Source organism: Acinonyx jubatus, chromosome D3, assembly GCF_027475565.1.
Source record: "Acinonyx jubatus isolate Ajub_Pintada_27869175 chromosome D3, VMU_Ajub_asm_v1.0, whole genome shotgun sequence".
In the NCBI taxonomy this organism is placed as follows: domain Eukaryota; kingdom Metazoa; phylum Chordata; class Mammalia; order Carnivora; family Felidae; genus Acinonyx; species Acinonyx jubatus.
This window is the reverse complement of record NC_069392.1, coordinates 45,377,109-45,398,776: the sequence shown is the minus strand read 5'-3', so window position 1 is coordinate 45,398,776 and position 21,668 is coordinate 45,377,109. Positions and strand designations below refer to the sequence as shown.

General features: G+C 38.3%; 1 protein-coding gene across 8 annotated transcripts in view; it reads left to right on the top strand.

Annotated features, from left to right (window-relative positions):
- OSBPL1A (oxysterol binding protein like 1A) overlaps positions 1-21,668 on the top strand; it is a 266,965-nt gene that overhangs the window by 184,651 nt on the left and 60,646 nt on the right. The gene's annotated exons all lie outside the window — the stretch shown is intronic.

Sequence of the window (21,668 nt, the reverse complement as noted above, 5' to 3'; positions counted from 1 at the left end):
AGCTTAAGTACTTTTGCTCATTTGAGAGAAGAACATCATCTGTAATTGTAGGAACAAAGCATAAAACGTGGTTTTGGCAACCATGGTTTCAGGGAACATAAATCCTTTAGTTGAAAATTCAGATAGGCTCTTCAGAATTGTCTATTGCAATTGATGCTGGGCTCCTTTTTCCTCATACATCTTTGATGACTCTGCCTCCCCGTGCTATTTTAGTTTCTCGCCATTTGATCTTCTTGTTGGTTTTAGTGAGAGTGGATGGTAATATTGCCTGCCTGTTGATACAATTCAGTTACACTTAAACAAAGCCTTTTATTAAGACCCAGGGTTTGTTGAACATATCCATTTTACACTGTCTAATAACATTAGTATCTTTTTATTCCCTTGATGATTTCTTCCTAGAGATTGCCCCAGAGTAATGAGAGGCAGCAGGCACTGGAGCTCTCAGGTTTCGGCACAAGTGTGCAGACACAGTGGCACATGTGCCTGCCGGTATTCATAAAATATTTTATCAAATTATGGGTTAAGGCTGTATCCTGGTGTCATTGTGAAATGCACACGGGGGGAGGGGGTGGGTAAGAAGTTATTAACGGTTAATTTCTACAAGATAGTTTCGTTTGTTTAATATGTGCAAGTTGTATAACTGACTCCATTTCTGTGCCATGATTCTGGTCCTGATTGGTCTCAATAATTCTACTGGGGGGAAAATGTACATATCCCTTCTGATTTATGTCTATTTGCCCCTGGCTAACAAAAATAGTTTATACTCCTTTTGAAAACATCCAGTGAATCTTAGGTAATAAACTAATTGAAACCAGGATTTTCTTTTGTTTGGTTAGGGAGTATCCTCTAAACATACTCACTGATGCAATTTACTATTGAAAATTATGTGGCCAGCAGTGCTTTCCTGATTGCCTTCAGTAGTTGCTGTCAACTCCTTTGGGAGTCCGGGGCTAAAAAAGTTCTGTATAGGACATGAAATACCTAACAGGACACTTGGCAGGCTTACCAGACATACATTATGACAGTCTGGTGAGAACACAGGTGAACTCTTACGAATAGCTGATACAGTTGTTCAAATATCCATCAGAATAAAATAGAAGGTTGCAGATAAATTCCAGGGTCACTTTGTGCTTAAATACTCTCAGATCCTAGGGCTGGAGGCATTTCTCTGCTGCCTTTCACAGTGCCAGTAGCCCTTTAGTATGTGTGCTGTAATCATAACAGTAGTTATTTTGCACTTGACAGAAATTTATTATACTGTATTTATATATTCTGTGTTATATCTTAGTCAAACCCAGAATGGTAAAGTGAGAAAGTTAAGGTGAAATTGTTCAAAAATGAAATCAGGGCAGGTCACTAAGAAAAACTTCAAAGGAATGCAGCTAGGTAGTGACCTCACTGGAAAAGTTAAACTGATAAATGAGCTGCAATTTACTAAGCCTGTAAGTGTAATAAAATATTCTTTAGTATTTAGGAGAAAAGAGGACAGTTTAGGAAATTGTCAGCAATCAGGTATGTAGGGAAAACATAACAGTTTCTATTTTAAAAAGTAATTGTTAGGAGTTTTTTGTTTTGTTTTTTAGCCTTTTGTCTTGAAGTTCCTCTCTAATCAAATAAAGAGAACCTATGCCACCAATAATTTAAAAGTTTCATTTCAGATTAAGAAAGTAAATGTAGTATTCAGTGTTACCAAGTCCCTCTTGCCTGTGTCTTCAATTGCATTGTAAGTAATCTGTGTTTATAATGGGCAATTATTGTGGTAATAGGAAGAATAATTTGAATTAGTAGTAATTTTGGCGATGTTTTTAGAAAAGCAGAAGTAGTGCTGTTGGAGGATCAGCCCAAAGTGACCCTGGAATTTATCTGCAGTCTTCTATTTTATTTTTAAAAGTCACGTGAAATTAGTATTTGACCTTGTCATATATTATATATTTCCTCTTCCCTCCATACCACCATTTACCTTCTAGGATATACACACTTAAATTTAGGAAGGAGGACATGGGAAGAATATAGATTGTAAAATTTTTTAGAGTGAGAAATTAATATTTTTAAATGGCAAAAGATAAGCCTTACAATAATTCACATGGAAAGTATTAAATCATGGCCTGATTTGCTGATAAACTAGAACAGGGGTTTTCAACTATTTAGCCATGGAACCACTTGTATAACAGATATTTAGTGTGGAAACTTAAAATCTCAACCACCTTCGGAGATTGTTGGGTCTCCCCTCAGAGGGGTCCTCTCCGCTCTTCTCCCCCGTCTCTAGCTTCAGTGGGAGACACCACATCTACTTCATGTCCTTATCCAACAAAAATATTTAAGCTCTATTTTCTGTAGTACGTGTTATAAACCATTACAAACTATGTTTCTGTTCCTGTTTATTACATACATAGGGGCCTTGGAGGGTGTTTGCTACGTGGGAAGCACTCAGTGCAAATGACCTGCTTTAACTCTGTTCATTCCATTTTTCCTCAAAAACTGTGATTTGCTTTGCCCTCAACCTCTACCCACTCGTTTTCCTTTTCCACCCAGTCATCGTAGGGTGACATTGTGGGGCACAGTTTGAAAATTTCCAGGTATAGGGCATATGTCATATTAATTAACTATAAAATAAGGTGTGCTAAACTAATTTCTATGATAATAAAAGTGTAGATACTATGGATGTTTAATCTGTCCCCATGTGATAATTGCCAACAAAATATTTTTTAAAAAAATTTTAATGTTTATTTATTTTTGAGGAAGAGTGTGAGCAGGGGGGAAGGGCAAAGGGAGAGGGAGACACAGAATCCAAAGCAGGCTCCAGTGCTGTGCATGCTGTTGGGCTTTCAGGTTAGTTCTAGAGAAATGTCAACAAAATTAGGGTTTTACTTGTGACCTAGAACGATAAATATTGCAGAGTTAGCGAGTATACAAAACAAATGCTCCATTTCAATGGCATTTTATTTTTTCTCCGGAAAATATACTGAGTTGCTTTGTGGACAATTAGACTACACCATGCTGTAGTTCGATTTATATTGATAGGGCTTCTTGACATCTTGGCTGTGTTTCACAGGAGCAGCTCTCTCGGACCTAATTTATGAAATTTATTCAGAGCTCTGATCTTTTAACTTGTTAGTGGTTTGCACCAAGTTGTTATATTTGATAAAGATGCTGATATTTATTTCATTACATCACTGGATATGGTATAAAAGATACTTAATGTAGAACAGATTAGTTAGAATGTGAAACAGAGGATCCATGTTACAATTCTGTAAATTCTATTTGTAAATGTTATTTACTTCATTAATAGCATTAAATGATAAAAGGAGAAAAACATACGATCATTCTAATAAAGAAAAAACATTCAATAAAATCACAGTCATTCCTGATTAATAAATATCTTAGCAAATCACAAATATAAGAGAGAACTTCTTTAATCTTGTTAAAATTCACAAGAAACAAATTCCTTAATGAGATAGTAAAGACAGTACTTAGAATATCAGGAATAATATAGGGATGCCTGCTGTCATCTTTGCTATTCAGCATTATTTGGAGGCCATAGTCAGAGATAATACCATAGCCATGAAATTTAGAAATAAAACCAGGGTGCCTAGGTGGCTCAGTTGGTTAAGCAAGATCAGGTCATGATCTCGTGGTTCATGAGTTCAAGCCCCACGTCGGGCTCTGTGCTGACAGCTTAGAGCCTGGAGCCTGCTTTAGATTCTGTGTCTCCCTTTCTCTCTACCCCTCCCTTGCTCACACTCTCAAAAATAAAATAAAAACTAAAAAAAATGTTTAAAAAACCGTAAGTATCTACCGGCAAATTGTTCAAGTTGGTAAAGAAGTTTGGCAGGGTTGCTTTTATACACAATCAACTGTTTACATTTCTGTGCACCATCAACACACTAGCTTAACTGGGGAAGGGGGCATACTGAGAGTACCTATTATAAAGTTACATAGCTAGGAATAAATCTTAGCAAAAAATGTAATATTAAACTTACTGAAAGACCTAAAACTTATTGAGATGGCAAATACATTGTCAGAGAGACATTTTTGCCAAATTGATCTGCAAGATTCAGTGTAGTTTTAATTAAAATCTCAATGCCCTTTTCCTTGGAAGTTGAAACACGAATTCTGAAATATGTATTTAAGCCCATAGGGCTTTGAAGAGCCAAGATACTGCTCAAGAACCAGGTTGAGGGAAAGGAAAGCATTTTCTTTATCAAACGTGAAGACTGATTATAAGTCTTTAGTGCAGAAGTTTCATGGAGGCAGACCTGGAGAATGGAACTAGAAGGTCGCAAGACCTGGGGCGCCTGGGTGGCTCAGTGGGTTGAGTGTCCGACTTCGGCTCAGGTCATGATCTTGCAGTCTGTGAGTTCCAGCCCCGTGTCAGGCTCTGTGCTGACAGCTCAGAGCCTGGAGCCTGCTTCGGATTCTGTGTCTCCCTCTCTCTCTCTCTCTGCCCCTCTCCTGCTCATGCTCTGTCTCTCTCTGTCAAAAATAAACAAACATTAAAAAAAAGAATTTAGAAGGTCCCAAGACCCACAGATCTAGGAAACCTGGTATATACAGCAGAGCTAGCCTAGCAGATCAGTGAGGGGAAGAATGGGTTGTTAGGTAAATGGTACTGAGTTAGTCATTTAATGTGGGTCCTCCAAAACAAAAAGGAAATGGATCCTTATTTCATATACACAAGTATAAATTCTAGATGAACCAAACACTTGTGAAAGAGAAAAACTTAAAGACTTTTAGAAGGAAATATAAAGTATCTAACAGTTTTAAAATAGGGAAGAATTTCTTACAACAGAAATGTGATAGGGACTAAGTTTATATCTGATTCTAGTTAATGTACTTGTATTTATACTGATGTATTTACTTGAATAAAGCCTTCTATTCTCCAGTAAATGTGGCTAAGAGTCTCAAAGGTTTATTTTGCTGAAATGGCAGATTAGGACTCCTGATGATCGCCTAGTTTATCCTTTATTTATCCTTTGTGACTTCTTTAGAATTGAATTATTACTAGCCAAATAAAAGCAGTCTTGTGTTCATGAAGAAGTCATACAAAGAATATGCTGTCAAGTTGAAGAAATTAAGAATACAGGGTAAGACAATAACTTTCAAGAAGTAAGATTATAGTGAGAAAATGTTAGTCATGAAAATTATTCGACTTTGAATACATCTAATCACTAGAACAAAACCACCTTGGTTTTGAAATCTCACTGCAGATATGGGACAAATGATCTGGTTTCAGACTTGATCAGGTCCGGGCAGAGTTGCTAACCAGTTCCCCCTCCCAGATGTCCTCTGTTGCCCTGGGCAGAAAAAAAAATACTCTTGTCTGTCAGAAAATGTTTGGGGTAATTCCCTGTTGTCATGTCGTGACCAGGGTCACGTTAGCAGGAGTCCAGATACAGGTCTGAATTTTAAAGACCCAAGAGTCCTGGGAGAAGAACAAGAGCCTGGCCGGAATTCCCAAGATTTGTGGTAGGGCCAGAGGGACCAGTGGTTTTAAGGACACTGTGAATCTGCACTCTCAGCCTTCTCTTTGCCCCAGAATACTTATTTGCTCTGGAAAGTAGAGGGCTTTAATGTTGTTTTTTGGTTTTTTTTAAGAAAAATTTAAAAATAGTATTACTAAAACGCACAGCTCTACTGTGGGGCCTACCTTTTTAGCCAGTTGGACACATGGCTGTCTCAGAAACCTGAGAGAGAAGAGTGCTAGAGATGGAGAACAGTGAAAAGCTCCAGGAGAAGCAGCAGAGAAAGAGGATGCTTAACACTCCAGGAGATGCAGAGGTTGGGGCCAGGGTGCCGCAGAGTGCAAAGGAGGTAGACAGCTGGTGGTCCTGAAACCCCCATCGGGGGGCAGTGGAGATCGGACACCTGGGACAGATTGGCAGGTTGGATGCCAGCAGGCCACTCTGATTACATGTGACACCCACCTCTCCCACAAAAACATGATTGGAGATTTCTGGACCAGTAGGAGCTTGGCAGGTGAGGGCTGAGCACCCAACAAAAAGTGTTCAAATGCAAAAAGCTCATCTAGGACTAACAAGCTGTTGGGCCACAGTAGTATATTAGAAAGGAAAAGGCGCAGACAGGAGTCTAGACTCGTGATAATTACCTTCACAAAACCAGGTTGACTTGCCAAAGTTATTCCCAGAACTTACTCTAGGAAACCTGAGACCTCTTTTCACAGAATTCACCTCTTCCCACCCTGGTTTAAAAAGCAGATAGATAGATTTTTTTTTTTTTTTTTAAATATAATTTATTGTCAAGTTGGCTAACATACAGAGTATATAGTGTGCTCTTGGTTTCGGGAGTAGATTCCCATGATTCATCACTTATACACAAGACCCAGTGCTCATCCCAATAAGCACCCTCCTCAGTGCCCATCACCCATTTCTCCCTCCCCTGCCCCCAGCACCCTCCATCAACCCTCAGTTTGTTCTCTGTATTTAAGGGTCTCTTATGGTTTGACTCCCTCTCTGTAACTATTTTCCCCCCTTCCCTTCACCCATGGTCTTCTGTTAAGTTTCTCAAGATCCACATGAGTTGAGAACATGATATCTGTCTTTCTCTGACTTGTTTCACTTAGCATAATACCCTCCAGTTCCATCCATGTTGTTGCAAATGGCAGGATTTCATTCTTTCTCGTTGCCAAGTACTATTCCATTGTGTGTGTGTGTGTGTGTGTGCGTGCGCGCGCGCACATGTGCATACACGCACACCATACCTTCTTTATCCATTCATCATTTGGGCTCTTTCCATAATTTCCATAATTTGTCTATTGTTGATAGTGCTGCTATAAATATTGGGGTACATGTGCCCCTATGAATCAGCATGAGGGGTGCTCTTTTTAAAGCAAGGGCTGAGGTTCAGAGGCCCACAGGTTCACCTCCTTAGCTCCCCCAGACCCCTGAAACACCTTTTTTGGGCTTGGGACATTTTAAAACGCTGTTAGAAAAACACAGAATCTTTCCAGTGTTAGCATTCTATAAGCAAACAGTGGTGACATACACTTTTACCTGACTCTGAGGGCTCATTCGAATTTATTCTAGATCAGTGATTTTTGTGGGCTGATGAGAACAGTTTTCTAGGGCAGCCGTAATCTGCAAAGCTGTGCTCGAGTGAACAAAATAACAAAGAGCTAACGATTTGTGTTGTTTGCCTTGGAGACGAACAGAAGTAAAGAGTATGTTTTCAGGCATATAATCCCATTTCAGGAACTTTATTATGGAAGTTTTCAAACATACAAACAGTATCATATGATGAGCCATTCATACCCATCATTCATCTTCAGCATTTATCATGTGCCACACCTTGTTTCATCTAGAGACCTCCCCACCTCTGATAATTTAAAAGATTATTTCTATTTTCATTTTTTTTAACCTTTATTTTAAGTAGGCTCCACACCCAACATGGGGCTTAAACTCACGACCCTGAGATCAAGAGTCACATGTTCTACTGACTGAGCCAGCCAAGTGCCCCTAAAAAATTATTTTAAAAATTAAATCAAAGATACAGTTTCATCATGAATTTATTATAACCCTTTAAAACATTGGGACCATTATTTTCTAAATCCGCAGTACCATTATGACACCTAAAATATAGTATCTTTAATTATCAAATATTTAGTGGTATTCAGTTTTTCTTGATTGTCTCATAAATGCCACTTAGTAATTAGATCTAAAATGTCACTGCATAATAAAAATTTGGAAGGTCCACATAACTGCATTTGGTTTACAGGTCTCCTAAATACGTTTTAATCTCTAGGTTTCTTCTCTTTCCCATTTTTTTGTCAGTTATTTACGGAAGAAATCTGGCCATTTGTCCTGTAGAATAATCCACAGTCTGGATATTGCTGTTTGCATTCCCATGGTGTCATTTAACATATTCTTTTACTCCTGAATTGCTCAGCCAGATTTAGGATTGAATTATTTGGCACAAAATACTTCATAGGTACACATATCATAGGTGTACCTCCTGTTACATCCATTGGGAGCACATGCTGTCTGGTTTTCCTACTTTTTATAACGTTGAGATTGATTCCTGGGGTGTCAGGTGTTCTCAGCCTGACACATCCATCATAAAGTTGTCCAACAGCCTTGAACCTAATGATTTTAGCAGGTGATGTTGATCAGTATCTCCATCCTTGTTTCAGTAGGGGCTGCAAAAATGGTCCTATGACTTTTCTATCATTCCTCCTTCTTAGAACCCTTGGTAAAGAAAAAACTTCCCATTACCTCTTTTTAGAATATGTTGGTTCCCTAACATCCTCCAGAGGTAATGAATGAAAATACGGATTGGATTGCTTAACTCTATTGTGGTTATTTTTCCCATCTTTTAAAAAATTTTTTAAAGTTTTTATTTATTTATTTTGAGAGAAACAGTGCACGGGAGGGGCAGAGAGAGAGGGAGAATCCCAAGCAGGCTGTGCACTGACAGTGATGCAGGGCTTGAACTCAACGAACCGCAACATCATGACTGAGCCGAAGTTGGAAGCCCAACTAACTGAGCCACTCAGGCACCCCTTTTACCCATCTTTGATCAGACGGAGCCCTTCTTTCTGTGTCCTTTTGACAGGTTTTTGCTTTGTTTTGTTTTTAGGTATAATTTTAATATAATCTAATTCTCTTTGATAGCTGCTTTGCTTTCTGATACAGAGATGTTTCAGGCTTATCTGCTATATTTTCGGCCCCAGACCTAGAGTCAGCTTTTTCTCTAAGGAGCCACATTTCATTTTTTGGGAAGTAATGTTTAGATGTAACAATCTCAGTGATAAGAATATTCATTACTGCTCTCTTGGCAGTTTTCAGTCCCTTTTATTGGAGAGAGGTGAACTCCTCCCCCTCCCCCTCCCCCCACCTTTTAAGGAAAAGTACTTCATGAGTTCATACCAATATATTTCCAGTTAAAATTTTGGATTATAGGATTTTCCTCTGGATTCCTTTGGTTTTACTTGTATTTTATGGTTTCTAATGGCATTAATAGAATTACCTGTTAGCTTTATTCTAACATGTTGGTTTTGCACATACATACACTCACAAACACTTACTAACAATATGGTTGCTGAAAAGAATTTCTGATTTCTTTTTAGTTCCTTTTAGTATATTCCATCTGGGATGTAGAGTCAGTGTTGTGTTTGAAGGTCACTTTATGTATGGTTAAATTACTAACTTGTTGCGCAGATAGTCTCATTTGTTTCATTTGCTTTCAGGTTTTAGAGACTCCCTTTTGACTTGGTTTTTGAGTCAAAAATACAAAACCAGAAAGGTCTAGTTTCCATTCTTTTCCCTCAGCAGTTTCCCTCCTCCTCTTAAGTGTAATCATTCTTAAAATGCTCTGATGATTTTATTTTTTTAACAATTATTTATTATTGAGAGACAGAGACAGAGCATGAATGGGGGAGGGGCAGAGAGGGAGACAGAATCTGAAGCAGGCTCCAGGCTCTGAGCTGTTAGCACAGAGCCCGACGCGGGGCTCGAACTCAAAAACCGCAAGATCGTGACCTGAGCTGAAGTTGGATGCTTTACCGACTGACCCACCCAGGAGCCCCTGATGATTTTGTTTTTAATATAAGCAGTGTAAAGATATATTGATACTCCTTTTTAAATTATAAAAGATACTTAGTAACTTTCCTTTTTCACTCAGCATGTGCTAATTCCAATTCTTTTGGTCTCATGCTCCTTGATATTAGGTAGTTGGGTTATTTTTTCTATAACACTTAAGAAATGCATATATGTGTGTGCCTGCACATACATATTTAGAGATGATTCTCTTTAGAATTTTTAATTTGTGATACATTTATGTGCTTTAAAGTTCAGAAATAGGGTATATTATACAAATTTTAACTCTTTTTAAGCTAGCCATTCCTCTTCCTTTCCCTCAATTGCAATCATTATTATTACATATAATGTTTTCTCATACAAATGATAGAAAATGCATATATACAGTTTTTGCCCTGCTTTTATTTATTTATTTTATTTTTTATTTTTTTTTAATGTTTATTTATTTTTGAGACAGAGACAGCATGAATGGGGGAAAGATCAGAGAGAGAGGGAGACACAGAATCCGAAACAGTCTCCAGGCTCTGAGCTGTCAGCACAGAGCCTGACGCGGGGCTCGAACTCATGGACTGCGAGATCATGACCTGAGCTGAAATCGATGCTTAACCGACTAAGCCACCCAGGTGCCCCTGGCCCTGCTTTTAAATATATGTGTATATGTATACACACACACACACACACACACACACACACATATAAACACATACATATAATTATGCAGCAAATATATTTTGAGCCCCTATTCTATTCATGATGCTTAGGTTACAATAATGAACAAAGTCCTTATTCCTATGGAGTGTCCCATTCTGAACTGAGGGAGGGTTAGAATCTTTTTTGTGTTTAAGATTGATTTGTATCTCTCTTTTCTGTGAATTGCTCATATCCTTTACCCATTTTTCTGTAGGAATGTTAAACTCACCAGTTTTCAGGGCTTTATAAAAGTATCATTCGAGAAACCAGCTTTTAAATGCAACATGGGATCAAAATATGTTTTTCCAGGTTTGCTAAAGGGAAAGATAATTCTTAGAAAGAATTTTTAATTCTTAACATATAGTGGAAAAGACATTCATTAAAATGCTTTCATAAATGGCACTATTAATCCTGTTTTTGTTTCTGGACTTTGCACACATATGTATTTTTGCTCTTTAAAAAAACACGTAAGTGAATTAGAACAGTGTAGTAAGAGCTACCTGGGTTTGAATCCCGTATCTACCACTTTTCTGACCTAAGCAAGTAATAATGTTTTTGAAACTTCTTCATCTGTAAAATGGATATAATAATAGAGCCTACCTTATTGGCTTATTAATTAAAGACATAATCTATGCAAAACACTCATAGTGATTTTGGCTAATTAAAAGTCAGGTACTCTTGCAAGTAGAAAACTGATAAATCCTGGGTAAAAACGGGTAAATGGAATCATTTTCTTCCTTTCTTTTAACTTAAAAGGTCTTTGGCCGAGCTTAAGAAGTGTAAATTGTCCTTTGAAACTGAAACTGGGGAAAGAGGTAGCTGAAAGTGTTGCTCTTGGAGTGACATTGTTACCGTTGGTAAATGTGAAGTAAGGAAAATTGTCCCCACATTTAACATTTCCTGTGGTTGATTTCCATTGTATTTTATAAGGATATTTCATAGTACGGTTAAATTGAAACATGGTTTTTCTTTCTTTTGCCAGTACAGAGGTGTGCCTGGCCTCCACAGAGCTGGTTGTAAACTTCAATTGTCAGAAGGGTAAACAAGTGGTGACTGGAGGCTTAAAGCTCTGTTATTCATTCCTTGGTCCCTTGAGATTACTTTTCCCTTACACAGGCCCCATTACTTCTCCTTTTGATCCCTAGGCTTTTTGAATCTCATAGGTAAATATCCAATTTCTATTTGAAGTTTGTTTTATATACACTTATAATCCTCAATATCAAAAGGAAGAAGTTAAATATTTAATAAAATGGACATTCTTGCTTGGCATCTTGCTCTATTTAAAGATACACCCTCCACATGAACATAAGGTTTTAAATGTCTGGGAAATATCTTTCAGCGTAATTTAGTCTTTTAAGGCTCTACCTTTTTCTGTTTACTCTGTCCATTTCTTTCTTTTTTTTTTTTTCAAGTTTATTTGAGAGAGAGAGAGAGAGAGGAGTGGCAGAGAGAGAGGGAGAAAGACAGAATACCAAGCCGGCCACACTGTCAGCATAGAGCCCAATGTGGGGCTTGAACCCACAAACCATGAGATCATGACCTCAGCTGAGATCAAGAGTCAGACCTTGACTGAGCCCACTGAGCAACCCAGTGCCCTGCTTTTTTAAATTTTTTAAATTTTCTTTATTTAGAGACAGCTCAAGTCAGGGAGGGGGAAGGGAAAGAGGGGGAGAGAGAGAGAGAAAGAGAGAATCTCAAGCAGGCTCCATGCTGTCAGCACATTGCCCGACTTGAGGCTTGAACTCACAAAACCATGAGATCATGACCTGAGCCAAAACCTAGAGTCACCCAGGAGCCCTTCAGTCCATTTCTTAATTACAGTAATTCACTGATTAGGCATCTTGACTTCTGATGGCATAGGGGATTTGGTCTTTAAGAATACACTCAAGTATCTCTTTCCCATTGGAGCTGTGCTAATTTAAATTTTGCCTAAAGGAGAAAACTGCCTCAGGGGACATACTGTTCTTCAGTATTGTTTGCTTTGCTTGTTAGTGTAGGAGCAATTTTCCTCTTTCAGAAAACACTATATATAATAAGGATTTGTAAGTTAAATGAAATCAGGAAGTGATTGTTTAAAAACAGTTTAACAGTTTGTTTGTTGCTTTGTGCCTTTAAATCTTTAGAAAAATTTGGTTTTCATACAACTTTTTCAAAACCTTTTGACTGCATAAAATGTTATCTATCCTAATCGCGGAATATAACCTGCTGTTGAGTCATGTTGCTATAATACCACATTGAGCCAGGATTTGACACTTTAAGATGAAATTCCATGTTGCCGTTGAAAGTATTCTCAAAGCCAATTCCTTGTTAATACAGCAGTGACTCCCATTAATTACACATCCTGGTTCTTAACCAGGAAGCATTGTCACTGCATCTGACAAATGTGGAAAATATAAATAACTATAACCAGGAAAGCATACTGTTATGATGTAGGATGGAATGATAGTCTAAGCAGATAAAGGGATATGTGGTACAGCAGGGTACAGCCAGCTCTCAGAAGAGGTGAGAGAGAGAGCACAGTATCATACCAGTGCTGAAGTAAAATAGTGTGCTTGCTGGACTATAGGAGAGCACGTTAGAGACCTCTAACCAGTCTCAGCAAAACAGGCTTCTGTAGATCATTAATAACCATAGATTCTTCAGGGTGTTGTTTTGCTTTTGTGCTTTGGCATTTTGAGTTTTTTAATACCTTAAGTGTATTGCCACAAATTCTAGTAGGTTAAAGGTATACCAGGATCCTAAGATGACTGAGAACCATCAGCTTAATGTGTTTTTTCTTCTGGGTGTGGTTCTGGCTCTGTGACTTAGTACAGCTATATGGCTTTGGTAAGCATTTAATCCGTCTACACTCCAGCTGCTTCATCTCCAGGATGGGCAGTGCCCTATGAAAGTACAGTCCAGAGGCAAGATGCCTAGATCGTAGGCCTGTCAGTTTCTGAAGCTGCTAGCTGCCAAATGGATCATGTCAGCTACAAACCCAGTGCTCTTTACAGTATTGTGCATGATATTAATGGCTGCAAGTTACATTTAGATTATAAATTATTGTATATAAAGCACTTTTACAAACTCCGTAGTTTTAAAAAAAAAATTTTAACATTTATTTATTTTTGAGAGAGTGTGAGCAGAGGAGGGGCAGAGAGAGGGAGACACAGAATCCGAAGCAGGCTCCGGCTCCCTGCTGTCAACACAGAGCCAGGCATGGGGTTCAAACCCACGAACTGAGATCATGACCTGAGCCGAAGTCAGAGGCTTAACCAACTGAGCCACCCACACGCCCCCAAACTCCATCATTCTTGATTCTCAGAATACCTCTCAGTTATGGTTAAGGCAGGTATTCTTTTTAAAAAAATTTTTTTAATGTTTATTTTTGAGAGAGAGCGAGAGAGCATGTGAGCATGAGTAGGGGAGAGGCAGAGAGAGAGGGACAGAACCACAAGCAGACTCCAGGCTCAGAGCTGTCAGCACAGAGCCCGATGTACGGCACGAACCGCGAGATCATAAATAACCTGAGCCGAGGTCTGGCGGCTTAACCGACTGAGCCACCCACGTGCCCCTAGTTGGGGCAGGTATTCTTATATCCTCAGTTATACAAATGAAGAAATTGAAGCACAGGAAGTTTAATTAACAAAATCCCTTAGCTGATAATTGGGAGGGCCTGCATTCAAACCAGGTTTTCCGATTTCAGAGCCTCTAATGCTTTTCTTAAAATTTAGACTTTTTTTTAAATATGAAATTTATTGTCAAATTGGTTTCCATAGCACACCCAGTGCTCATCCCAGCAGGTGCCCTCCTCAGTGCCCGTTACCCACTTTCCCCTCCTTCCCACCCCCCCCCCCCCATCAACCCTCAGTTTATTCTCAGTTTTTAAGAGTCTCTTATGGTTTGGCTCCCTCCCTCCCTTTTTTTTTCCCCCTTCCCCTCCCCCCTGGTCTTCTGTAAAGTTTCTCAGGATCCACATTAGAGTGAAAACATACGGTATCTGTCTTTCTCTGTATGACTTATTTCACTTAGCATAACACTCTCCAGTTCCATCCACGTTGCTACAAAAGGCCAGATTTCATTCTTTCTCATTGCCAAGTAGTACTCCATTGTGTATATAAACCACAACTTCTTTATCCATTCATCAGTTGATGGACAATTAGGCTCTTTCCATAATTTGGCTATTGTTAAATGGATCTACCCTACGACCCAGCAATAGCACTGCTAGGAATTTACCCAAGGGATACAGGAGTACTGGTGCATAGGGGCACTTGTACCCCAATGTTTATAGCAGCACTTTCAACAATAGCCAAATTATGGAAAATTTAGACTCTTTATAGATATTTAGAATAACACAGATTTATATATCTAGATAGAGGCTTCATGTTCTGAAATTTAAGATAATTTGTCCCAGATTTTAATTCAGTTGCTTGTTTCTTTTATATAATAATTTACTGAAAATTAACAAGATAGTTCCAAAGCATTTATTAAGCATGCATCTGCTGTTGGCTCCCTGATGGGCACTATCACACATTAAAGTGGACATGGAACTGGTTCTCTGGGCCTTTATAAGTTCCCACTTGTATTAATATGAGCATACAAAAGAGTACATGAACCCATTGAAAGTTCTGCCAATTTCATTTATTATTATTATTATTATTATTATTATTATTATTATTATTATTTAGAGAGAATGGGTATGAGCAGGGGAGAGGGACAGAAGGAGAGAGAGCGAATCTTAAGCAGACTCCGTGCTCAGTGCAGAGCTGGATGTGAGCTCGATCCCATGACCCTGGGATCATAACCTGAGCTGAAATTGAGTCAGACGTTCAACCAACTGAGCCACCCAGGTGCCTTGAAAATTCTGCCAATTTCAAACAGACCTGGGATCTGTTATTAAACAATCCTAAAGGAAAAACATCATTTTCTTTTCTTATAATCTCCATTATCCACCAATTGCCTACCAAGTAGAATACTCCAAAGGATGCAGGAATAATTACAGGTGTACTGTTTTCATGGAAATTGTTTTTCTTCAGTAATTATGTGTTCTCTTATTAGTGAAAACCAAGCTTTGGGGCTATTTTTTCCTCATTATATGATTGATATAATACGTCTTAGCAGAAAGAACAAGAAAATCTCAGAAGGCCAGGTACACTACTTGGATCTGATTGTGTGTTTTAGGACACTGTGTAGTCTTTCTTAGCAGAGGAAACCTTCATAGGAAAGAGGAAGAATGCTGTCCTTTGCAGTACAGGTCTTTCACTGTGTCCAAAGCAATCAGAAAGGAAACCAAAGGGAAACTAACATACATGTTGGATAACACCATGGAGGTATTATGTGTCATAGAGCAGGGAAGTACTAGAAATTCAACTCTCCCTAGAAATTCCATCCCTCTTGATGGTAAGCAGTAAGAAGCACCTCAGATCATTTAAAAAGGAAGTTAAATCAGGCTGTTGAACTGGCTAAAGCAGATCACAAACAAATTGTTAGATTCATTCTGAAAAAGTAGGTGTGGTTTAAAGGGAAATAAGCCTAGGGGTGCCTGGGTAGCTCAGGTTAGTCAAGTCCGCCTCACTTTGGCTCAGGTCCTGATCTCACAGTTCATGAGTTCGAGCCCCACATCAGGGTCTGCACTGACAGGGCATGGAGCCTGCTTCAGATTCCGTGTCTCCCTCTCTGCCCCTCCCCTGCTCATGCTCTGTCTCTCTCTCTCAAAAAATGAATAAACATTTAAAATTAAAAAAAAAAAAAAAAGCCTAAAATATTCAGAGCCAAGGCAAGAGGCAGAGTGGTATTTGCATGCCTATCATTCAGTCCATCTCGGCTTCTATTTGTGCCTTCCCTTGTTAACTGTATTTTGCATAGTCCCCAAACTCTTGTTTTGGGGATCCATACCCCTTGTCTGCAGTGTTCAGGTAACATCCAGCCTGTGAAACACAGTTTTGCTCCAGAATTGCCTTCAAGGATCAGCTATGGCCATCAAGCACTCAGATCCTCAGATCTCCTCTAGGGTCTCCCCATACCTTGCACTGCCTAATCCACCTGGAGCGTATTCAGGTTCCAAGACAAGATATCTCTTAGTATAATGTCTAAGAAAATACTGGTGTTTTTCTTCCCTTTTCTTTCTTTTTTTTTTAAAGAAAATCTGAATAAAGCCATGAGATTTCTATCCCCTCCCTTGCCAACAAAATTGGTAGCAATAAAACAGCCTCAGATCCTTTCTGGAATGTGGGGAGGTATTAGTAGAAGATTCTGCTCGCCATCTTGATGCCCCTCTGCTCCTTAGCTGTCCACACTCTAAGAGGCTTAGGTAAGCCTTTGTGTGAGACAGGAAGGATGATCATTGGCTCTGATCTGTGCTGTACACACCCTACATTTCCTCAGTGCTCTCTGTCATTAAAACCACTTCCTTTGGGTCAAAACGGCCTTACCACAATCTACTCACTTTGCTTCATCTCAGTTATTTCACATCTGTTCTAGTACCCATTGCATGAAATCTGGTTACTCTTAGAGATAAGGGTGAGCACCTTGTCCCTAGGCGAAAGTCTGTTTTTCTTTGTCCTCCCTTCCTCTTAACTAATGCTGAACACCATGAAGTAGGCCTCAAGTGAGGGGTCCATCTGCCCAAAAGGACATCTTCCTTCTAAACCGAAAGACTAGTTCACTGGTGCAGTAGTCCCCCCCATCTACAGGGGAGAGCTTCTAAGACCCCCCAGGGGATGCCTGAAACCACAGATAGCACCAAACCTAAGGTATAATGTTTCTTCCTATACATGCACGCCTATGATAAAGTTAAATTTATGAATTAGGCATGGTAAAAGATTAACAATAATAAAATAGAAAAGCATAACAATATACTGCAATAAAAGTTATGTGGATGTATTCTTTCCCTGTGTCAAGATATCGTACTATACTGTACTCTACCTTCTTGTGATACTGTGAGATGATAAAATGCCTACATGATAAGGTGAAGTGAGGTGAATGATGTATGCATGTGACGTAGCGTTAGGCTGCTATTGACTTTGTGACAGTAAATCAGAAGGCAAACCACAGAAAGCAAAACCGTGGATAAGGGGGACTATCATATGTTCTCATCAGTCTGCTTTAGCTTGGAAATGTGATGATTTTATAGGCTTTTCCGGTTAATCCAGTAATGGTGATAAACTAACAAGAGAAGGAAGTAAATTTAATACGTTACTGAATTGGTCAGTGAATCCTAAATTTTAGAAAATCGGGATGAAAGTCAGTTTGAAATTTTGACTTCTTAAAATCAAAACAGGTAAAATCTCTTGTAAAACAAATATAATCACTTCTTTGTTATGCAGAGCCAGATTTATTAAGTGATAATCATTGATACTTTATAATTTAAAAGCTCAAAAGTGAAAAATCTCAAGTTATATAAAGCAAAATCAAGTAGTAAAATTCAATAATTACATAAAATTATCTTAGCCTAAAATAGGAAACCAAGTTGTTAGATTTTTTAAAAGATGTGTTATAACTAAGAAGGCATGTGGCTAGTCTTAAAGCTCTCATCTTAGACTTGTACCAACTTGCTTCCAAGACTCTAAGCTAATTTTAGTTGAAGATGTCTCGGAGCAGGTTAAATAGCCATCTGTCAGCTAACCCCATCACCTTCACGCCTGACTAAGCCCTAAGTCATGGTGCTGGCTGGTAATACACTTCAGAATGGCATTCTAGTTAGGCAGAGAGAATTTGCAGTTCCTGTACTGTCTGAATTCAAACCTGGAAGTTGGTAGAAGGCACATTACAATGTCAGTCATGCAAGAAAAGAGCTGTAAGTGATAGGGTCTTTTTTTTTGGTAATGTTTGTTTTTGAGAGGGAGAGAGGGAGAGAGAATGGGGGAGGGGTAGAGAGAGAGGGAAACACAGAATCCAAAGCAGGGTCCAGGCTCCTTGCTGTCAGCACAGAGCCCAGCGTGGGGCTCAAACTCTCGAACCTCGAGATCATGATCTGAGCCGAAGTCAGATGCTTAACCGACTGAGCCATCCAGGTGCCCCGATATGGTTTTTTTTTTTTAAAAGACTTAATCAAAGCTCACTTTTATTAAAATGAAGACCAGTAGATTTGGGGATTGAACTGCCCCATATAGGTAAATTTTAGGTATTTTAATTATGTTGATGTCAGTATATTAAGTTTATAAAATATTTCGTATATAAGATTACTTTCAAGATTTTTTCCCCCCAAAGATCTTAAATCTCCACATGAATTACAACTACAGTTTGAATTAATATTACATGACTGAGGAATAACAGTACATATTTTTAAAACTATGGAAATAAATCTTATCAACTTTGGAGGGCAAACATTTTTCCTAATTGTATGAGAGTATAATTTTCATAATGACAAAATCAGATTGAAGCAATTTAAGCTGAAATTCTTTGAGTTGAATGGCTAACTAATTTTACTCACAGATTTAAACATTAAGATAGTATGAAGAGCCGTATCCATTTTTTAGGCAGTCAGGTAAACTACTATAGGCGAATTATGATTGGAAATTTTTAGTTTTATCTTAATGAAATAAGATTTAATATTGGTTTCAAATATCTTAATGATTTCAGATCTCTTTAAAACTGTTCAGCTGAAGAAGTGCCGGGTTTTAAAGCAGAATCCAGAAAATGACGTTTTGAAACAAGTATCTCAACTATAAACATTATTTTGTTTAATTTTTTTTTAATGTTTGTTTATTTTTGAGAGACAAAGCATGAGCAGGGGAAGGCAGAGAGAGGTGGAGACACAGAATCTGAAGCAGGCTCCAGGCTCCCAGCTGTCAGCACAGAACGTGACATGGGGCCCAAACTCACAAGCTGTGAGATCATGACCTGAGCCGAAGTTGGACGCTTAACTGACTTAGCCAGTCCGGCACCCTTCAACTATAAACATTCTTGAATATGTTATTGATCTTGCCTCCTATTATCCTCAAAACCAGGCAGAGTAGTTGAAATTCAATTAATTTTTGAGGGGTGCCTGGGTGTCTCAGTCAGTTAAGTGTCAGACTCTACATGTCAGCTCAGGTCATAATCTCAGGGTTCTTGAGATCAAGCCCTGCATTGGGCTCTGCACTGACAGTGTGGAGCCTGCTTGGTATTCTCTCTCTCTCCCTCCCTCTCTCTGCCCCTTCCCCGATCACGTTCTTGCACCTGGGTGCTCTCAAACATTTAAAAAATAAAGAAATTCAATGAATATTTGTGAAATGATTGTAGGGTTTTTTTTTTATTTTCACATGATAATTTTTTAATTTTTATTGAAGTATAGTTGACATACAGTGTTATATTGGTCTTAGGTGGACAATAATGATTTGGCAATTCTGTACATTACAGTGCTCACCACAACAAGTGTAGTTACCATCACTATATGACATCATTACAGTATTATTGACTGTATTCCCTATGCTGTACTTTTCATCTCTGTGGATTATTTTATAACTGGAAGTGTATACCTCTTAATCATTTTCCCCTATTTTGCCCAGCCTGCACCTTCCTCTTTGGTAATTCTCTACATTTATGACTCTATGTTTCTATTTTGTTTGTTATAAGTGAAATCACATAGTATTTGTGTTTCTCTGTCATTTCACTTAGCATGATACATTCTAGGTCCATGCATATTGTCTCAAACGGCGAGATCTCCTCCTTTTTTTTATGGCTGAGTAATACTCCATTGTGTATATATACCACATTTTTTAAGTTTATTTATTTGAGAGAGAATGTGTGTGAGCAGGGGGAGGGGCAGAGAGAGAGAATCCCAAGTAGTGTGAAGACCATCACGGGGCTGGATCTCACAAACCATGAGATTGTGACCTGAGTCAAAATCAAGAGGTGGACACTTAACTGACTGAGCCACCCAGACACCCCTATATACCACATCTTTATCCATTCTTCTGTGAGCAGACACTTAGGTTGCTTCCATATCTTGGCTATGGTAATAATGCTACAGTGAACATAGGAGTGTGTCTGTCTTTGAATTAGCCCTTTGGTTTCTTTAGAACAATACCCGGAATTGGATTGCTGGCTCACATGGTAGTTCTAGTTTTAATTTTTTGAGTTCTACTTTTAGTTTTTTTAATTGTATGTTCTTCATAGTAGCTACACCAATTTAAATTCCCACCAACAGTGCATGAGGGTTCCCTTTTCTCCACATCCTCGCTGACACGTGTCATTTCTAGTCTTTTTGATGATAGCCATTCTGACAAGTGTGAGGTGATAACACATTGTGGCTTTGATTTGCATTTTTATGATGATTACTGATGTTGAGTATCTTTTCATGTGTCTGTATGTCTTCTTTGGAAAAATATTCAGGTCTTCTGCCCACTTTTACTTGGATTTTTTTTTTTTTGTTTTTTCTTTTTTTTTTTTTTTTAGTGTTGAGTTATAGAAGTTCTTTATATATTTTGGATATTATCCAAATTATTTGGTTATTTGGATAACCTCTTAACAGATATATCATTTGCAGACATCTTTTCCATTCAGTAGGTTGCCTTTTCATTTTTGTTGATGATTTCCTTTGCTATGCAAAAGCTTTTAATTTTGATTTAGTCCCAATGGTTTATTTTTGCATTTGTTGCCCTTGCCTGAGGAGACGTATCCAAAAAAATATTGCCAAGACTAAGTCCAAGAGTCTACTGCCTGTGTTTTTTTCTAGGAATTTTATGGTTTCCAGTCTTACAGTTAAGCCTTTAATCCAGTTTGAGTTTATTTTTGTATGTGGTGTAAGAAAGTGGTTGATTTTATTCTTTTGCATGTAGCTGTTCAGTTTTCCCAGCACCATTTGTTGAAGAGACTGTTTTTCCCCATTGTATTTTCTTACCTCCTTCATGGTAGATTAATTGACCATATTGGCATGGGTTTATTCCTGGGCACTCTATCCTATTCCATTGATTTGTGTCTTTTTGTGCTGCTACCATACTGTTTTGATTACTGTAGTTTTGTGGTATATTTTGAGGTCAGGGAGCATGATACCTCTAGCTTTATTCTTTTTCTCAGTATTGCTTTGGCTATTTGGGGTCTTTTGTGTTCCAAGTGAATTTTAGGATTATTCTAGTTCAGTGAGCCATGCCATTCGTATTTTGATAGAGATTGCATTGAATCTGTAGATTGCTTTGGGTGTTGTAGACATTTTGACAATATTCTTTCAGTCTATGTACATGGAGTATATTGCCATTTATTTGTGTCACTGTCAGTTTCCTTCATCAGTTATCTTACAGCACAAGTCTTTCACCAAATTGGTTAAATTTATTCCTAGGGATTTTATTCTTTTTGATATAATTATAAATGAGAGTGTTAATTTCTCTTTCTGCTACTTCATTATTAGTATATAGAAATAGGACAGATTTCTGTATATTAATTCTGTATCCTGCAATTTTATCAATTCTCACATTTTTTAGGTAGAGTCTTTAGGGTTTTCTGTATATAATATCAGGTCATCTGCAGATA